Here is a 20,871-nt window from a genome sequence, read left to right on the forward strand (position 1 = left end):
TTTGGGCATAAGCTGTCATGGGCTAAACCCACTTCATCAGATGCATGCAGTGGAAAATACATCCTGATGATCACTACAAACTTTTTTTTTCTCCTGCTGTTAATAGCCCACCTTAATTGATTAGTCTCGTTACAGTTGGTATGGCAACACCCATTGTTTCATGTTCTCTGTGTGTATATATCTTCCTACTGTATTTTCCACTGTATGCATCTGATGAAGTGGGTTTTAGCCCATGAAAGCTTATGCCTAAATAAATTTGTTAGTCTTTAAGGTGCCACAAGTCCTTTTTTTTTTTTTTTCTGATACAGCCTAACTCGTCTACCACTCTGAAACCTGCCATGTTTAAGAAAACCTGTATGTAGGCAGGGATGCAGCAGACGTTGGGAAGTTCAGACCTCTTTACAAATGCCAGAGATATTTGTTAGTAAAGGAGACTAACACATTACCCATGACTGATCTGTTCAGCATCCCTTTAAGAAGGGAATGAGGAGATCACGTATATGCAGAGAGAAATTGAAATCTAAGCAAGAAAGTGTGGCCCATCCAACTCTCCCTTTGGATTCTCAAGGCACTGTACCTTTCTGCTTTGTCATCCCTCTGACCATGCTAATATCCTGCTGATTTGCTTTATCTGTTTCACTGCCCTTACACAGCACTTGTGCCATTGAGCTCGAGGCACAGAATATATGGTTCTTCCTGATTTATGTTAACTCTTAATTGCTGCAGTAAAATTTGTAACTTCCTAATTTTCATAGTGTTTCCTGAATTCTCTTTAAACTTCCCCCTCTGGGGAAAGAATCATGGCAACAAATGATAAATTTTGTATGCCCATTAGGCCATACTTACTGAGTGGGATACAATAGATAAGTTGATGCCTCATATCAGTTCATCATGACATCACTGTAACTCCTTACTTAATATTGTAGTTATGTTCCTGAAAAATGCTACTTTAAGCAAAATGATGTTAAGCAAATCCAGTTTCCCCATAAGAATTAATGTAAATAGGGGGGATTAGGTTCCAGAGAAAATTTTTTAACCAGCCAAAGACATTATACGCATAGTAGAAGTTTTAAACAAACAATTTAATACTGTACACAGCAATTATGATTGTGAGGCTTGGTTGAGGTGGTGGAGTTCAGAGGGTGGGATGTTTCCCAGGGAATGCCTTGCTGTTCAGTGATGAACTAGCGCTCAGCTGAGCCCTCAAGGGTTAACCCATTGTTGTTAATGTAGCCTCACACTCTACAAGGCAGTACTAATGGAGGGAGGAGACACAATAGATGCATGGCAATGGCAGCAAACATCCCTGTGGAAACTGAAGGTGGTGATGAACCCAGGTTATCCCACTGGAGCGCACCACTCCCTCCAGTGTTAGGGGGTGCTTGTGTGTGTGTGTGTGTGTGTGTGTGTGAGAGAGAGAGAGACGAATTTGTAAGTACGGTGACCCCACTCTTAGTACACTGCCTTTTTAAGCATATCAGCAAGTTGAGACAGCAGCTGCTATCAGCAAGCTCCCTCTGTCCTGAGCCCTGTCACGTCCATCTCCCCTGGTTCTGTGGAGATAGGGTACAGGGGGAGGGGGACACCCTGACATCAGCACCCCTCTTTCCCCCCTGCCCAGCAAGCAGGAGGCTTCCAGGAGCAGCACATGGCAGTGGCGGGAGGGACACCTGAACTGCCCGGCACTTGATAGCCTGCTGGGGGGCTGCCGCACAGGGAACTTAGGGGAGCTGATGGGGCACCAGCTCGCTCCAATGGGCTGCTCTTCCTGCAAGCAGAGGACAAAGCAGGCGGCTGCCAAACAACGTTATAAGGGAGCATTGCGCAACTTTAAACGAGCATGGTCTCTAATTGATCAGCAACATAATGAAAATGTTAACTGGGATGATAAGTGAGGAGTTACTGTATTGTGCTGCCCAACTGGCTACAGTGGCAAAGATTCACATGGTTGTTAGAGGGCAGGACTCCAACTCCATTGGAAAACTGCATGCAATTTGTCACTAAAGACTCATTCTTGTTCTCAGCAAACATGGAAGAGGGGATTAAAGGGCTTGATCATCAATCTTAGTTTCCTCCCTCCTTTAAAATGCTTCCATGTTGGATTCTAGCAGTTGTTTGCTTCAATTCCAAATATCCATTTAGTTTTTAGAGGTTTTCTCTTGCGGACATGAAAGCTGAGTTTAATGTCTGAGCATTCCTTCTCTTCAATTAGTCCAGACAGGGCAGAATATCAGAATCAGCCCCTCCCCCTGTTCCATCATTACTTTACCTTGTAACGTTTTGGGTGTTTGACTCACCGTTGTAGCAGTCTGGTTCAGTGAAGTAAATCTTCTAAGTGACACTAAAAAGAGCAATCAGAAATTCAGTGGATTTGTGCCCCAACGTGTGCTGAAAAAGAATAAATGGAAATGACTAAAAGGCCCTATCGCATGACACTTGCAATCTAGAGAGGATCATGGAGAAGTACACTTCTTGTCTGAGCCTATTTGACTTAGTGATACAAAGGAGAAATTACACATATGATATAATATATAATGTTAGTAAGCTAGGATTGATCAGAGACCATATTTACCTTTCTTTAGTGTGTGTAACACAATGGGACCCCCCAATAGTAAAAATAATGCAGTGTCTTTATGAACTGCACATAGAGGCCAGGTTGTGTTATGCATTAACTGTGGTCTCTAATATTAAAAATCAAAGCAGCCTGAGTTAGGAATCCAAGCCATTGTGAAATCACAGAACTCCTAACTAGGGCAAACTCTCACTGAAGTCCGTGGGGATTTCTATGGGAAAAGGCCAAGTTCAGGATAGTGGCCATACACACGGGAGATAGGAAAAGACCCATCAGGTCACTTGACATATCCTGTGGGATGTAAGTGCAGGACAGCTCCTGCAGAAACATTTTCAAGTACTCTGTTCAGTCCTTTTTTATTTATTTAATTTTTAAATCCATATCAACTTGAAATGTTTTATAACTATTTCAGAAGTTTGAACAGGTTTACAAATCAATGCGATATAAACATCAGCAAGACAGCATTAATCATTACAAAAATGAGCTCATCCCTGAGAAGAGATTAATTCTTCATTTCTTTGAGTGTGACCACTTCCACTCGGAAGCCCCAGGAGGATTACCAAAGGATCATTTGGTAAGAGATATGCAACACTTTGTCATGTGTGGTTACAAACTGCACCCCGGTACTCTCTGACTGAACATCTGCACCACATATGTATAAAATCTCTGCTTTCACCACAATTTCTCCTACATTTATTGCCATTCAATCTCTCTATATATTTTAACCAGACTGGTGCTAAATGAAACAAAAAAAGAATTTTTTTTTTTTATCATAGTACAAACTGATGTTGGTCTTCTTTTCCAGATCAAGTCTTCTGGGGTAATTTGTCTATCCAAATCCTTTTCCCATCGTATCATATATGGACATTTTCCTTCTTAGGAAAGTTGCCTACAAAGACTGATGTGTTATTTTTGGTTTCCTAATTGACCAGAAGTCATTGCGTTTACTAAAATTAGCTTTCTGTATAAAATAACTTTATAGAAAAGTTGAAAGATGTTTAACTTGAAGGTACTGGTACTATGGGAGAGTTAGCCAGTTAAAGCTGGTTTTGATTGCTAAATACATTAGAAAAGTTTATTTGATGAACAGCTGGCTGACTGTATGTATTCCAGGGCTCTCCCAATTCTTAAATCTCTCTGGTTTGTAATTTGAGTTAAAATCTGAATGATTTGCAATGGGGACAATAATGTATCCTATCCATAGTTCTATTCCAAACCTATAGAGTACCCTTTATTTACATTTCTGGAGGGTGTGATTTTTTTAAATTAATCCATGGTAATGTAGCAATATTTACACTGCCACAATTTTCTTATTGAATAAAGACTCAGTGTTGGTTGAGTTAGTGCACCCAAGCCACTAAGTGCTTTGAGCTGGCTGGCTTGACAATACCGTATAATATTTGGAAGAGCTAGTCCACCCTGTTTAATGGGTCTCTACAGAGTATCCAAACTCAGTGTTAGTATGACAGACAGGGCAACATCCTGAGCAAACCTTACTGAATTCAGTTTATGTATCTTTGTGGGCCAGAGATTGCACGTAATTACAGAGAGAGGGGGACAACAGCCATCCAGGAACTTAGAACAGTGGGAGTGATTTAGGCAAATTCACTCAGGTTGTAACACCTCCAGAGAGCTACCCCCACCTGGAGAGAGGCTCACATGTAATTAATTTGCAAACTGGATACAATTAATTTAGGCTTGAATAGAGACTGGGAGTGGATGGGTCATTACACAAAGTAAAACTATTTCCCCTTTTTTATTCCCCACCCCCACGCCCCACTGTTCCTCAGACGTTCTTGTCAACTGCTGGAAATGGCCCACCTTGATTATCACTACAAAAGGTTTTTCCCCGCCCCGCTCTCCTGCTGGTAATAGTTCACCTTAAGCGATCACTCTGGTTACAGTGTGGATGGTAACACCCATTGTTTCATATTCTCTATGTATATAAATCTCCCCACTGTATTTTCCACTGAATTCGTCTGATGAAGTGAGCTGTAGCTCTCGAAAGCTTATACTCAAATAAATTTGTTAGTCTCTAAGGTGCCACAAGTCCTCCTTTTCTTTTTGTGACTACAGACTAACACGGCTGCTACTCTGAAATCTAGCAGGAATGTAGATTCTTTTATTGTTTTTAATATGTATTCTTTGTCGTGCTTTTACCTGAAGAATAAATGTACTTGCTTAGAAAGAGCTATGTGGTAACTAACTGTCAATTACTGTTTATCATCTCTGAGGAGAAATGTAAAGCAAGCCTCCTTAGGCACTCTAATTTTGCTAGGGAATTCACAGTATAGGCAGGGAGCTGTGCAGGCTGGAAATATCTGCTCAGGAGAGAGAGAGAGATATGTCTCCACCCAAGAGAGGCAATGGCTGGGGAGCCAGAAGCTTAGGAGTAGGTGCCCCTTGCTGGACCATAGAGGGGGAATACATGTGCAAATGCCATGAACTATGACACTTGGTCTTTTCTTATTCCACATAAATTCTAACAACATTCTCTATTCTCCTGCTAAAGTTCTATCTCAGGTGACTATGGGAAGATTTTGAAACAAGGAAGATATCCTTGGCAAAGTATTCATTTTGTCTGTGGATATTTTTATTTTCTTCATAGCCAAGAAATTGCATACTTTTCCCACCAATCAAAATATTTTTATTTGCTGAAATAGAGGTTTGCCATCTAAATCATAGAGCCCAAGCTTGAGATTTTAATTCCCAGGTATCTTACAGAACCTGTTGCCCATTTGTACCCAAATGTTTTCTGGAGGGATGGTTCTTCCAAGTGTGGCAAACTCATAGCTAGTATTTAAGATTTGGCATAATTTACTTGAAAGACAGATGCTCTCCTGAAGTCATGGATTTCTTTGATACTAATTTTAGAGAAATGCTCAGGTCAGAAAAAAAAAATCATATAATTGCCAAACAAAGCTATTTTCTTATGTGTTCCTGCAAGCTTTGTTCCTGTGACAGAATAATTATTCCTTATCCTCTGCAAAACACTCCATGGTCAATGAATGCAAAAAGCAAAGGCAACAATGACATCTCTCTTGTGCAATTCAAAAGCAGGAGATTTAACTTCACTGGCTTCTGAACCTATTAAAGAGGTGGGCAGGCTCAAGCCCACCTGCATCTGAAGGCTCCTCCTGCAGCCTAAGGGGAGGAGGAACTGGACCCAGGATTCAGACAGTTACAGGGGACATGGGCATTTGCAGCTGCTGTTAGGCTGTGGGATATGGGTACTCCCCACACAAGCCCAATCAGCCCATGAAGCTGCACAGGGGGAAGATGCAATCTGTGTGGAGGGCACTCATGAGGAGGAAGCTCACCTGTGAGAAACAAGCAGGGCTTCTATAAAGGCAGGAGGGAGAAAGCCTTCAGTCCCCCTCCCTGAGGCGAGAAAGAAACTCTTGAGAAAAGAGATAGGAACCTAGGAGAGAAGGTTTACCTACTAGGCCTAAGAGAGAGGGGTCTGACTAGGAAAGCTGGAGAATGAAAAGCTTGGCGAAGCATGGTAGAAAGTAGTCCAGACCTTAGATGTAGCTGCAGACAGTAACTGCTTGGTATGGGGCCATGGACTGGAACCCTGAGTAGAGGGTAGGCCTGGGTTCCCCTACCAACCATGGCAGAGTGGTACTGCTAAGGGCAGCGAACGGGACGACTGCCTGACTCGCTGTGGGAGTGACCTAATCAGGACAGTGGGTGTGAGGACTGCCTGACAATGCGTGTGCCGAGAGACTTGGAAAGATTCCCCTGGAAGTCACAAAGCAGCCATACTGCAACTCCATGAGCAGGAGGAGACCTGCAATGGTGGAAGAGAAGAAAGGGGGCACGGGACTGGGCGGAGCTAATCCCCAGAATCTCTTGAAGGAGGCACCAGCCAGCAATGAGTAGAGCACCCTGTGACAAGCTAGTATAAAGAGCAACCATCTCTTCAAGGAACTGGGGGTCAAATGTCCATATGGGACATGAATTTAAACATGGAGTTCCACTCTATGCTATCAAAAGTTTTCTCTGCAGCAAGTGATAACAAAGGAAATGGATCTCTTTTTCATTGGCACTAGGAATACAATCAAAATCTTTGTTATATGATTCAGCACAGCTCAATGAGGTTAGGTCTTTTCCAGACTCACTTTAAGATAAAAAAATAAAATATCAAAAACAGCATATAAATCAGTTCTCAAACTACCATGATTTATTGAACCATAAACAGCTATACCCTCCCCATGAATATGTGGGCTGCTTCTCTTACAATGTAAAGGAGGAACTCTTTCCATGTACAGTACATCAACCCTCACCCTTAGGGACAGATTACCAGCTGATCTTTTTGAGTTACTGGTGGGTATACAAAACAACTAAGGGCCTCTTTCCATTCCCTCCACTCTCCTCCATCCCTGAGACCACTACCCAACCACTCACCCCTTATTATCCTTTGTTTTCTCTATATTTTAAGATTAAGAATACAGCGATCACAGTTATGATCACTCCACTTAAACTTAATATGATTTCTTTACAACATTAACATAGCAATCAGCTATTTGTTCTTGATGACTCCCAAAAAATCTTTTCTGGTTAATGATGAGGTTACTTCTCAGGTATCTGAATACGCTTGTTCAGCTTTACTTCTGCCACTGTGAATATGTTCTCTAGTCTTTCACCTTTTCTTTTCCTGCCTGCCTTTGCTGGGGTTGTGCTGTCAGGCATGGGGTTTTTTTCAGCATCTTATCCTTACCTTCTACCTCTGGAGTATCCTTGTGTGTGTCTTAGATTTGGATATTTATCCCAAGCAACCTGAGTCTATTTCCCCCCTTGTTTAAAACTGCTGATCGTGTAATACCAATTCTAGAAGCAAATGAGTATGTAAATGGGAATCCTGATCTGCTGTGGATTTCTGCCTATATGACTGCTGCTGAAATTTCCCCTATCGCTATTCTTGTCTCTCTCTTTTAAAGTTAGGGCAGTAAGGTCTTGGGGAAATTGCAGATTGTGGCCTTTGAGGGTAAGCTCTGGAAACTTTCTGATGTTTTTCATAATTAAATCTTTGTTGATAATGATGAAACTTCACAATCAGATCTCAGGATCTGTAATGAGGCACAAGCTGATGGAAAAGGATTCTATGGGCTCTATCCACTTTCACCACCTCCAGAGAGCTCAGATTTAACAACTTGACATACCTGATTGGGTTTCCTCCTTCAGCATTTTCAGGCAGACCCTTAATTTCTAACCTTTTCTCCTTGCTGTCTTCTATATTATCTAACATAAATTACATCTTTGTGTTTCTCTACTCCAGGAATGCCATGTGATTCTGCAGCATGTGCATGCTCTCTCTCTCTCAGTTGTTTCTCCTAAGTCAGTTTCTAACACAGGGACTCAACCTTCAAAGTCAGTAACTTTCTTCTTTCTGCTAGACTCTTGAACATCATTTCTCAGAACTTTAAACTCAGAGATTCATCTTCTGAGGTCCACCTTGGTGTGACCATTTGGCTCTTTGGCCTTATTGTTCCTGCTTGTTTTGTAAGGACATGTCCTCACTTGCAGTCAGAGAGGCCTCCCTTCTCACTGAGGGTTTTTTATTTTTAATGTTTGGATTTGCTTTGAGAAATCCATTCTCTGGAACCCTGTGCTCCATTTTCTTGACCAGGGTTATTTGGTGTAGAAGGTTGATGGAGGCAAATTGTAATTCTCTAAGATCAGGCTTCAGACAGCCATCTTAGGCTATGTCTACACTACCCGCCGGATTGGCAGGTATTCATAGAATCATAGAATCATAGAATATCAGGGTTGGAAGGGACCCCAGAAGGTCATCTAGTCCAACCCCCTGCTCAAAGCAGGACCAAGTCCCAGTTAAATCATCCCAGCCAGGGCTTTGTCAAGCCTGACCTTAAAAACCTCTAAGGAAGGAGATTCTACCACCTCCCTAGGTAACGCATTCCAGTGTTTCACCACCCTCTTAGTGAAAAAGTTTTTCCTAATATCCAATCTAAACCTCCCCCATTGCAACTTGAGACCATTACTCCTCGTTCTGTCATCTGCTACCATTGAGAACAGTCTAGAGCCATCCTCTTTGAAACCCCTTTCAGGTAGTTGAAAGCAGCTATCAAATCCCCCTCATTCTTCTCTTCTGCAGACTAAACAATCCCAGCTCCCTCAGCCTCTCCTCATAAGTCATGTGCTCTAGACCCCTAATCATTTTTGTTGCCCTTCGCTGTACTCTTTCCAATTTATCCACATCCTTCCTGTAGTGTGGGGCCCAAAATCGTATTGAGCGATCTATCAGGGATTGATTTATCGTGTCTAGTGTAGACATGATAAATCGATCCCCGATCGCTCTGCCGTCGACTCCAGAACTCCACCGCGGCGAGAGGCGGAAGCGGAGTCAACGGGGGAGTGGCGGCCATTGATCCCGCACCGCGAGGACGCGAAGTAAATGATTCTAAGTTGATCTAAGATGCGTCGACTTCAGCTACGCTATTCTCGTAGCTGAAGTTGTGTATCTTAGATCGATCCCCTCCCTAGTGTAGACCAGGCCTGAGTCTAGTCCTCTGCTGCTCCCGTCACCTTATCCCATTCCTGACACGGTTCCATTTTGCTATCACATCCTCACATTTAAAACAAGGTTTTAAAATCTTGCTGTACGTAGGGAGGAGTATGAAACACAATGCCCCCAACGTGCTGTCAAATGCACAAAGTAAACAGACTGGAAATAATAGGTCTGCAACTTCCTTCAGTTCTAGTAAGCTAGATAGAAAAGGCTGTGTCCCTTTAAATGGCTCAGTTCTCTGGCTGCAGCTCTTATCACATGGAAACTGCAGAATACAGATGGACCAGATTTGGCAAAACCGTTCCATATATGTTAACATTCTGCAGCCACAACAGAGCTTCCAATTGTCATAACAAGCTACTAACTCCTCTCCTTTTCTTGATAGGGCCCAAATAGCTTAACATTTCCATGCAGGACAGAGATGGAATGATATGAAAAAAGGCAGAATCATAGCATTCTCTCTGGAAGAATACATAAATAAAACAATGACACTGAACTGCATATCCTCTAGACCAGGGATCACACACAATGCATGTGGGAGGGACAGAATTTTACTAACCATCTCTCCATTTTATTGACCTACTTTCATTCAGTGCATTCAATGCTGCTCTCTGGGACCCTGGGGAAATAAATTGGATGTAATGTGAGAAGGGAGCAGGTTGGCTGAAGCCAAGTGGAGTGGTTATTTTAATTATTCATAGTCCACATCCCTGAGGGATCATTAAGTGACCTACCATGTCCCTCCCAGCCTCAGTCCCTATGGCTGTGCTTAAACTGCATCGCCTTTGACAGAGTCTGAATCAGCTGTCAGCTAGAAAACATGAAAAGGAGTACTTGTGGCACCTTAGAGACTAACAAATTTATTAGAGCATAAGCTTTCGTGAGCTACAGCTCACTTCATCGGATGCATTTGGTGGAAAAAACAGAGGGGAGATTTATATACACAGAGAACATGAAACAATGGGTTTATCATACACACTGTAAGGAGAGTGATCACTTAAGATAAGCCATCACCAGCAGCGGGGGGGGGGGGGCAGGAGGAAAACCTTTCATGGTGACAAGCAAGGTGGGCTTTTTCCAGCAGTTAACAAGAATATCTGAGGAACAGTGGGGGGTGGGGTGGGGGAGAGAAATAACGTGGGGAAATAGTTTTACTTTGTGTAATGACTCATCCATTCCCAGTCTCTATTCAAGCCTAAATTAATTGTATCCAGTTTGTAAATTAATTCCAATTCAGCAGTCTCTCCTTGGAGTCTGTTTTTGAAGCTTTTTTGTTGAAGGATAGCCACTCTTAGGTCTGTAATCGAGTGACCAGAGAGATTGAAGTGTTCTCCAACTGGTTTTTGAATGTTATAATTCTTGACGTCTGATTTGTGTCCATTCATTCTTTTAGGTAGAGACTGTCCAGTTTGACCAATGTACATGGCAGAGGGGCATTGCTGGCACCTGATGGCATATATCACATTGGTAGATGTGCAGGTGAACGAGCCTCTGATAGTGTGGCTGATGGTATCCCCTGAATAGATATATGGACAGAGTTGGCAACGGGCTTTGTTACAAGGATAGGTTCCTGGGTTAGTGGTTCTGTTGTGTGGTGTGTGGTTGCTGGTGAGTATTTGCTTCAGATTGGGGGGCTGTCTGTAAGCAAGGACTGGCCTGTCTCCCAAGATCTGTGAGAGTGATGGGTCGTCCTTCAGGATAGGTTGTAGATCCTTGATGATGCGTTGGAGAGGTTTTAGTTGGGGGCTGAAGGTGATGGCTAGTGGCGTTCTGTTATTTTCTTTGTTGGGCCTGTCCTGTAGTAGGTGACTTCTGGGTACTCTTCTGGCTCTGTCAATCTGTTTCTTCACTTCAGCAGGTGGGTATTGTAGTTGTAGGAATGCATGATAGAGATCTTGTAGGTGTTTGTCTCTGTCTGAGCGGTTGGAGCAAATGCGGTTGTATCGTAGAGCTTGGCTGTAGACAATGGATCGTGTGGTATGATCTGGATGAAAGCTCGAGGCATGTAGGTAGGAATAGCGGTCAGTAGGTTTCCGATATAGGGTGGTGTTTATGTGACCATCGCTTATTAGCACCGTAGTGTCCAGGAAGTGGATCTCTTGTGTGGACTGTTCCAGACTGAGGTTGATAGTGGGATGGAAATTGTTGAAATCCTGGTGGAATTCCTCAAGGGCTTCTTTTCCATGGGTCCAGATGATGAAGATGTCATCAATGTAGCTCAAGTAGAGTAGGGGCATTAGGGGACGAGAGCTGAGGAAGCGTTGTTCTAAATCAGCCATAAAAATGTTGGCATACTGTGGGGCCATGCGGATACCCATCGCAGTGCTGCTGATTGAAGGTATACATTGTCCCCAAATGTGAAATAGTTCTGGGTGAGGACAAAGTCACAAAGTTCAGCCACCAGGTTAGCCGTGACATTATCGGGGATACTGTTCCTGACGGCTTATAGCCCATCTTTGTGTGGAGTGTTGGTGTAGAGGCTTCTACATCCATAGTGGCTAGGATGGTGTTTTTAGGAAGATCACCAATGGACTATAGTTTCCTCAGGAAGTCAGTGGTGTCTTGAAGGTAGCTGGGAGTGCTGGTAACGAAGGGCCTGAGGAGGGAGTCTACATAGCCAGACAATCCTGCTGTCAGGGTGCCAATGCCTGAGATGATGGGGCGTCCAGGATTTCCAGGTTTATGGATCTTGGGTAGCAGATAGAATACCCCAGGTCAGGGTTCTAGGGGTGTGTCTGTGCGGATTTGTTCTTGTGCTTTTTCAGGGAGTTTCTTGAGCAAATGCTGTAGTTTCTTTTGGTAACTCTCAGTGGGATCAGAGGGTAATGGATTGTAGAAAGTGGTGTTGGAGAGCTGCCTAGTAGCCTCTTGTTCATACTCTGACCTATTCATGATGACGACAGCACCTCCTTTGTCAGCCTTTTTGATTATGATGTCAGAGTTGTTTCTGAGGCTGTGGATGGCACTGTGTTCTGCATGGCTGAGGTTATGGGGCAAACGATGCTGCTTTTCCACAATTTCAGCTCGTGCACGTTGGCGGAAGCACTCTATGTAGAAGTCCAGGCTGCTGTTTCGACCTTCAGGAGGAGTCCACCCAGAATCCTTCTTTTTGTAGTGTTGGTAGGAAGGTCTCTGTGGGTTAATATGTTGGTCAGAGGTGTGTTGGAAATATTCCTTGAGTCGGAGACGTCGAAAATAGGATTATAGGTCACCACAGAACTGCATCATGTTCGTGGGTGTGGAGGGGCAAAAGGAGAGGCCCTGAGATAGGACAGATTCTTCTGCTGGGCTAAGAGTATAGTTGGACAGATTAACAATATTGCTGGGTGGGTTACGGGAACCACCGTTGTGGCCCCTTGTGGCATGTAGTAGTTTAGATAGCTTAGTGTCCTTTTTCTTTTGTAGAGAAGCAAAGTGTGTGTTGTAAATGGCTTGTCTAGTTTTTGTAAAGTCCAGCCACGAGGAAGTTTGTGTGGAAGGTTGGTTCTTTATGAGAGTATCCAGTTTTGAGAGCTCATTCTTAATCTTTCCCTGTTTGCTGTAGAGGATGTTGATCAGGTGGTTCCACAGTTTCTTTGAGAGTGTGTGGCACAAGCTGTCAGCATAGTCTGTGTGGTATGTAGATTGTAATGGATTTTTTACCTTCAGTCCTTTTGGTATGATGTCCGTCTGTTTGCATTTGGAGAGGAAGATGATGTCTGTCTGTATCTGTGCGAGTTTTTTCATGAAGTTGACAGATTTCCACTCTATACGGCTAAATTCAGTGCCTTGCATAATGACAGGTTTCAAAATAGCAGCCGTGTTAGTCTGTATTCGCAAAAAGAAAAGGAATACTTGTGGCACCTTAGAGACTAACAAATTTATTAGAGCATAAGCTTTCGTGAGCTACAGCTCACTTCATCGGATGCATTAATTTGCAAACTGGATACAATTAACTTAGGCTTGAATAGACTGGGAATGGATGAGTCATTACACAAAGTAAAACTATTTCCCCATAAAGAAAAGGAGTACTTGTGGCACCTTAGAGACTAACAAATTTATTAGAGCATAAGCTTTCGTGAGCTACAGCTCACTTCATCCGATGAAGTGAGCTGTAGCTCACGAAAGCTTATGCTCTAATAAATTTGTTAGTCTCTAAGGTGCCACAAGTACTCCTTTTCTTTTTGCGAATACAGACTAACACGGCTGCTACTCTGAAACCTATTTCCCCATGTTATTTCTCCCCCCCACCCCACCCCACACTGTTCCTCAGATATTCTTGTTAACTGCTCGAAATAGCCTACCTTGCTTGTCACCATGAAAGGTTTTCCTCCTTTCCCCCCCCCTGCTGCTGGGGATGGCTTATCTTAAGTGATCACTCTCCTTACAGTGTGTATGATAAACCCATTGTTTCATGTTCTCTGTGTGTGTATATAAATCTCCCCTCTGTTTTTTCCACCAAATGCATCCAATGAAGTGAGCTGTAGCTCACGAAAGCTTATGCTCTAATAAATTTGTTAGTCTCTAAGGTGCCACAAGTACTCCTTTTCTTTTTGCGAATACAGACTAACATGGCTGCTACTCTGAAACGTAGAAAACATGGTCATCTCCAATGGGGCAGAGAAGACAGGCATTAGACAATCAGAGAGGGGTCATTTTATTGTGGTTATTTCTGTACTTTGCCTTCTAATTCCCTGCTGGGACAAATGCATCATTAAACAATTTCTGCTCTTTGGGCATAGGTCGAAGGAGAAAAAAATGCTGAATAACTGCAAATAACTGAAGCTGCTAGTTTTGGAATCGGAAGCTTTGTGGTGATGTCAAAGCAATATTAATGTGTAAGTGTAAGATTTAGTATTGAGGTTGCAGTGTTTCTTAGAGACCCCAGTCGTGGGCCAGGACCCCATTGTGCTATACAAACGGAAAAAAAGACACTCCCTGCTCCAAGGAATTTATAATCTAAGCATGAGACAAGAGACAACAGATTAATACAACAGATGGGATGGGATGTTTCCTGGGGGTATCCAGAGTTATGAGGTACCTCACTACAATTTGCCCTTAGCGTGAGGAAGCCTCATCCATATCTTCTGTGCGCCAGGTCACTTGACTCCTTTGGGCATGGACAACACAAGCACTCGCCTCTCAGATTATGCAGACTCTGCTGTCCCTCTGCAGGTTAGCAACTGGCATGCTTCAATCCTCACTCCCTCTAAGCATTCCTGTGGAGTGTCCAGCTTGTTTCACTGGACACTCTCAGTATTCACAGATTTGTTGCTTTCAACAAAGGAACAGTACACCCTAGTTTACCAGTTTCACTTAAGATCACTGCTCTGCTTATCACACAGCACTTAGATATATTGATAGTGAAAACAAAATATAGAGATTTGAGAAGAAGCAAGCAAAAGTAATGGAAAGAAATGGTTCAATGTAAAATAAAACCATAAGATGCATTTTGTACATTTTAGAACCTAGAATTAATGAACAAGATTTTCTCCTAATACAGTATAGTTCACCAGCACTGTGATCACCAGGCCAGTGACTGGCTGTGATCCCTCTGTCATGAGACATAACACACTGTCAGCTTGTCTCTTCAGTGAAAGGATACTGTGTTTCTTTGCAACTCCAGATACATCAAAACAGTCCTTTTATTCATAACCCAGGCACCTCTTGCTGTGTGCTTCTTCCTGGAGATTTTGCAATCTTGGTTGGTTGGTGGCTGCATATGCAAATAGGCTTACATTGTGAGAGACACAATGCACAAAGACAAGACAAAGAGATGCATCTACAATCCCCCGCCTGAACAGAACCTGAAGTGTATCACCTTTTCATTTCAAGGCTTTAAGAACATAATTTCCAGTGGAGGTACATAACTTCTTAAATATTATCCATCCATATATTTTGCAATGATTCTGATAAACAGGGGGCTATATGCTCTTAATAGAGACTTTACATGCCACCCTTTGGTGAATTATTATGTATAGATATGACCCAGTGGATCCCTGTAAAACTCTATGCTCACCTGTGCCCTCTGCCAGTTGACACAAAAAAGTTCTTGGATCACAGGGAGCATAAGGAAATAATGAGTCAATGCTGGTCAGCATAATATGCAGTAGCCGCAGCACACCAGTTATCTTTGTGAGTGTTTATGTGAAGCTGCTCTGATGTATGAAGGGCAGCATGGAAGAAAGCAGCAAGAAGCATGTTTGAAAACTTTACCAAGTGTGTGCTGAAGGCTGGTACCGTTGACAGGGTGGCCATCAATAGAATAGGAGAGATGCTAGGTTGGAGATAGGCCATGAAAGGCCTGGATAGTGAAGATGTGTGGTTTGTGTTTCCAATGGAGAAGGGGAAGCCTGTGCAGGAACACAGAGAGTGGTGATATGACAAGCCAGGAAAATAATCTTTGCAGAATTGCTTTGAATAGATATGAGTGGGGCAAGGCTGTATTTGTAAAGGCCAGAGAAAAAGTTGTACTAGTTGAGCCACAAGATGATGGGGACCTGGACAAGAGATTGTGCTGTGTGGGTGATAATGAAAGACTATATCTCAGAAATATTATGCAGGAACAAATGGTATGATTCAGGTAGGGCCTGGATGAGAGGATCTAGGGGGAGGGCTGAGTGATGGTAATAGGTTCTTATTTGCTATGACACTTGAGGATCCATAAATCCAGCTAAAAGACTCAGACTAACCTTATTAAAATCTAAAACCATAGTAATAATGTTAAAATCCAAAAATGTATAAAAATACAAACTAAGTGGTATGGTAAGAGCCCTTTATGGTGCTGACAGCTAGCTAGCTCAGGTCACAACCTCAAATTGGTGTTAGGTGTACCAATTCACTTGGGCTGATAGGCATTGTAATAGGATCAAGCCAATTCACTTATCTCTTAGAATAGTTCAAAGAAATGTTTGTGATATTGTCCTCACATATCGGTAACTTGTTCATGTGCATTATATATGTTCATCCTATGCTTAATTAACCCTAGATCAGAAGTTTGTGTTAGCATTACGATGAGAATTTTCTTGCTGTGTAGATGTCTTGAAAACTAATGAATATTTTCTATATTGTTTTCACTTATCTATCTATCAGAATGTAATGGCAGATAATTGTATGTGTACATGACTGTAACTGGATTACTTGTGTATCATAGGAAGTAGAATGTTAATTTCAAAGCAAGTGGTCCTTGATGTGGTGACCTGAGGTCCAAGACCCAAAATGCATTCTTCATCAAAGGAAGAGACCATGCTGTGAGTGCAAGCATTTGCCTGGCTGCTTTCTGGGGAAGACAGCTATAAAAGTGTGCCATGGGAATGATCCTTCATCTCTGAATGGCTTGGATTCTGACAGGGAGAACCCTAACCTAGTTTCAGAGTAGCAGCCGTGTTAGTCTGTATTCGCAAAAAGAAAAGTACTTGTGGAATCTTAGAGACTAACAAATTTATTTGAGCATAAGCTTTCATGAGCTACAGCTCACTTCATCGGATGGTTCTCAACCGGGGGTATGTGTATCCCTGGGGATACGCAGAGGTCTTCGAGGGAGTACATCAACTCATCTAGACATTTGCCTAGTTTTACAACAGGCTATATAAAAAGCACTAGCAAAGTCAGTACAAACTAAAATTTCATACTATTTCAGTGGTTCTCAAACTGTGGGTGAGTTCGTTTTAATAGGATCGCCAGGGCCATCATTAGACTTGCTGGGGCCCAGGGCAAAAAGCCAAAGCCAAAGCCCAAGCCCTGGTATGTGGGGCTGAAGCTGAAGCCTGAGTTTTTAAGTGAGGTAAAACTTGGGGTATGCAAGATAAATCAGATTACTGTATCTGTTTCAGGAGTCTGGAAAGCAATTAGACAGAGGTCCCCAAAGCCATTTTGGGAAGCCCCAAGAGACTTATGGAAAACAAGCAGATTACTACACTGCTACTATCATTTGGACTACAACTCTGATTCACCTTTAATGTAATTTACCTGCTTTTAACCTCTTATCTCCTCTCTCTTTTTTCTTAGCTAATAAATCTTTTGTTTCGTTTACTAGAGAAATTGGCTTCAGCATTATCTGTGCTGAGATCTGGAATATACCTTGACTTGGGTAAGTGATTGGCCCTTTGAGGCTGGAAGAACCTAATGTGGCATGATTTTGGTTGAAATAGACTGGACTTTATTATGAAAGGTTGTCTGGGTGGCAAAGTAGGGGCTGGAGAGACTAAGGAGGACTGTCTGTGGCTCCATGGTGAAACTAATGTAGTAATTCAAGAGTGCACATTTGTTACTGATTTGGTGAAATCTAATTATATTATACCACCAGTTTCAGTGTGTCTGCCCATTTTTCTGACCATCTGACCTGAGTCTGGCATTCGCAGCTGTGACCCATTCTAGACACGGTGGCAATTGGTGTAGTTGGCAGGATGCCAAAGGTCAATGGGGCTGTAAGATCAGAACCCAGTACTATTTAAAGTTTAAATTTGATATTGAGAGTTAAGGGTTAAAGAGTAGTTACAAAGGGGTGAACACAATCATGAGGGTTTTGCTCAAAGTCTTTTCTGTCATTTGTGCTTGTAGAGGGGGTTACCCTTTAAGAAGAAAACAGATCTGGAACTGAGAACTATGCTGAGGGACTTTGACCAAAAAGCAGGGTCTCAGCACCCGTCACCCCCGCACCAGATGCCGCAGACCCTGGCAGTCGAGCAACAATATAAGCATGAAATGAAAATGATAGAAGTCCAAATGAAAGAGAAGCAAGCGATCGCTAAGATGGAGAAGGAAGCCCACCTGAGATGCATGGAGCAGCTAGCGGCTGAGAAAGAAGCTCATGCAATGCTGCTTGAAATCCTGGACAAGCAAAAGGACCAGCCTCAGCCTTTGGGTCCATCCTGTCTCAACGTCAGGGAAGAGGAAAAAAACCTGTCCAATTTATCAGGAATCTGACTGCCATGAGGCATTCCTAGCCACCTTTGCGAGACTGTGCACTATCCATAAGATTCCAGAGAATAAATGGATGCCAATCCTCTTAATCAGGTTGACTGGAAAAGCCAGACAGGAATTTAATGAAATGGTGGTAGAGGATGCTATGATATATAAGAACTTTGAAGAAACTATATGGAAAAGATTTAAAATCACCCCTGAGTCTTATTTCTTAAAGTTTAGAAATCTTAAAATGCCTGACAATATAATTTATGTGGAATATATGTGTAAGCTGCAAAGTTATGTGAAAAGAAAGGATTATTGGGGCAGTGCTGACAGTGACTTTGATAAGCTGTTAGGTTTGGTAATACAAGAGCAATTATTATGGGTCGTCACTGATGAGGTAAAAGCAGCTATCTGTGACAAAAAACCTTAAGAGTTTTAAAAGCAGCAAAAACTGTTGATGAATATGTTGAGTCCAAAACTCGGGAAGAGTGCAAGCCCCAGGGAAGGGTAATACCTCTGTTCTTCAGGGTGAAAGGGCTGAAGGGTTTAAAAATAAACCTAACCACAACTTTGTTAAAAAAACCTCAAGGGAGACAGATTTGAAAACATCTTACCACAAAGGGAAACTGGTAGTCTGTCATCAATGTTGGACCCTGCCCATATAAAGCCAAATTGCCCAAAGCTTAAAACCACCCCACAACGTGCACCCACAACCCCCATCATGAGTGCCAATGTTACAACCATAAGTGCTAACACTACCACATTAGACACAGGGAAAATTGTGGAGGAGAAAAGTGGCTTCATAAATTATATTAGAACTGAGTCTTGGGAAGGGAGTGAAGAATTTATTAAGAATTTATTATTTATGCAAGGATAAATGGCACTGAGTGTACTGGGTGACAGGACACAGTGTTTCATGTCACTTTGATTAAAGAAAGTTTTGTGTGAAGAAGATAGATTACCTGGCAAAAATATAAATCTTTTAGCTTTGGCTGAATATTCAATGACTGTGCATCTGGCTAAAATCCACCTAGAGTGGGAAAGTTTTAAGGGTGATATTGTGATTGGCATTAGGAATTTGCTACCTGCTGATATTTCAGTATGCAATAACATTGTAACTATGTCTAAACAGATTAATGTTATAACCAGTTTCCAGGGAAAGTATGGATCTGATTCCTCTTTTTGCCTGTTGTCAGCTAGGAGAACAGTGACGGGGAGGGTAATTCCCCCAAGCTGCTGTATGCTGAGAATGACACTTTGTCATCTGAGGAAGAATTTTAGGATTTTTTTTATTCCAGAATCCATTCTGGAGTTCAGGGTCGTCCTTGGGATTTATGGGTCCCTATGCAGTATTATTAAACTAGTGCCCCTCTGCCCCACGGCAGTCCGGGCTCACGTGTATTTTAGATAAGGGTGGTCTTTTGAAGGATTTATTTAAAAAACTATATGTCTGAAGCTTCAAGCATTTAAGGCTAAAGATGAATACTCAGATTGTGCATCTAAAAATCTATGCAAGGATTTTTTAGAGATGTGATTTTATAATCTTCAGCAACACACTAATGAAATATTTTAAAGCAAATTTTAAACTAAGGTTCTGTAGACGAACATGTTCCGAGTAAATATTACAGTAATGCACAACTGTTTTTGTCAGTAAATTCCGAAACTGACAGTATATACCTAGGGGTTGGCAAATGCCTGTTAAATGGCTTCATTACCACTTGAATGGCTCTTTAACAGTTTCAATGTTGTGCTAATAGGTCTGGCAGGCTGGAAGGCTTTTTCATTTTAAATACTAGATCCCCTCCGGAGGAAGACTCACCAGGCTGCAGCAGCCAGCTGTGGTGGGAGCCTGCAGGAAGGGTCAGAACAGGGGTAGGAAGAAGCGGGAGGGTGGACACTAAGAAAAGGGGTGCCCCAAATTTTTGGGTGCCCTAGGCAGCCAAGTATGCTCTGTATGCCTAAGGCTCCTACTGGAGTTAAGTGAAATACAAAAGGAATTTAAATCTGATCAGCAAAATGATGCTTCTTTGGAACATGAGAGAATTGCAGAATAATGCCCCAAGGATGGAAAGGGCTTTTTTTTTTTTTAAATGAAAGATGGATTATTGTTTAGAGAAGCTCCTTCAGGGAAGAAGAGGCTTCCTTGGGAAGTCTGCAAATAGTTGTGCCAGAGGGATATAGAAGAGATTTGCTCCAATTAGCATGATTGCTCATTCGCAGGTCATTTGGGTGTAGAAAAAACCTGTAACAGGCACAGACTAAAGCAAAATTTCTGCTGGCCCCATATGTTTCAGACAGTGAAGGATTACTGTAAAAGCTGTGACTTATGCCAGAAGCGCAAGGGTTTAAAGGCACCTCTGCAACCTTTGCTTGTTATTAAAGAGGTTTATGCCAGAGTGTCTGTAGATATTGTAGGACCTCTCCTTAAATCCTCTAGGAGTAGGCAGAAGTATGCTCTTGCGGTGGTAGATTTTGCTACCAGGTACCAGAAGCCGCAATACTGTGTAATGTTGAGGCTGGAACAGTGGCTGCGGCTTTGTTTACCATCTTGAGCAGAGTAGGGTCTCCAGAGAAATTGAGATTGTGCTACCAAGGGTATGTCTGTTGTCTTCAAAAAGTTACGGGAATTGTGTGGAGTGAAGCACCAGAAGGCTGCACCCTACTATCCCAAAACTATCTGAGGGGCAGCCATGTTAGTCTGTGTCCACAAAAACAATGAGGAGTCCAGTGGCACCTTAAAGACTAACCAATTGATTCAGCTATAAGCTTTTGTGGGTAAAAACCCCACTTCTTCAGATGTTTTTGTTTTTATCCCAAAACTAATGGCCTTGTGGAAAGATTCAATGGAACTTTGAAAGCCATGCTTAGAATGTGTTTCCAG

General features: G+C 42.4%; 2 long non-coding RNA genes across 2 annotated transcripts in view; one reads left to right on the forward strand and one right to left on the reverse strand.

The window, feature by feature from the left end:
* Window positions 1–20,871, reverse strand: part of LOC122460873 — a 61,336-nt gene that overhangs the window by 13,633 nt on the left and 26,832 nt on the right. The window contains exon 2 of the long non-coding RNA XR_006282464.1: window positions 2,298–2,388. This is a non-coding gene — a long non-coding RNA (uncharacterized LOC122460873). The remainder of the gene's footprint in view (window positions 1–2,297; window positions 2,389–20,871) is intronic.
* On the forward strand, window positions 1,741–19,726 carry LOC119859512. The gene is made up of 3 exons (XR_005294232.2): window positions 1,741–3,146; window positions 17,119–17,172; window positions 17,643–19,726. It is a non-coding gene; the product is annotated as an uncharacterized LOC119859512 (long non-coding RNA).

This window comes from Dermochelys coriacea, chromosome 7 (genome assembly GCF_009764565.3).
Source record: "Dermochelys coriacea isolate rDerCor1 chromosome 7, rDerCor1.pri.v4, whole genome shotgun sequence".
Taxonomy (NCBI): Eukaryota; Metazoa; Chordata; order Testudines; family Dermochelyidae; genus Dermochelys; species Dermochelys coriacea.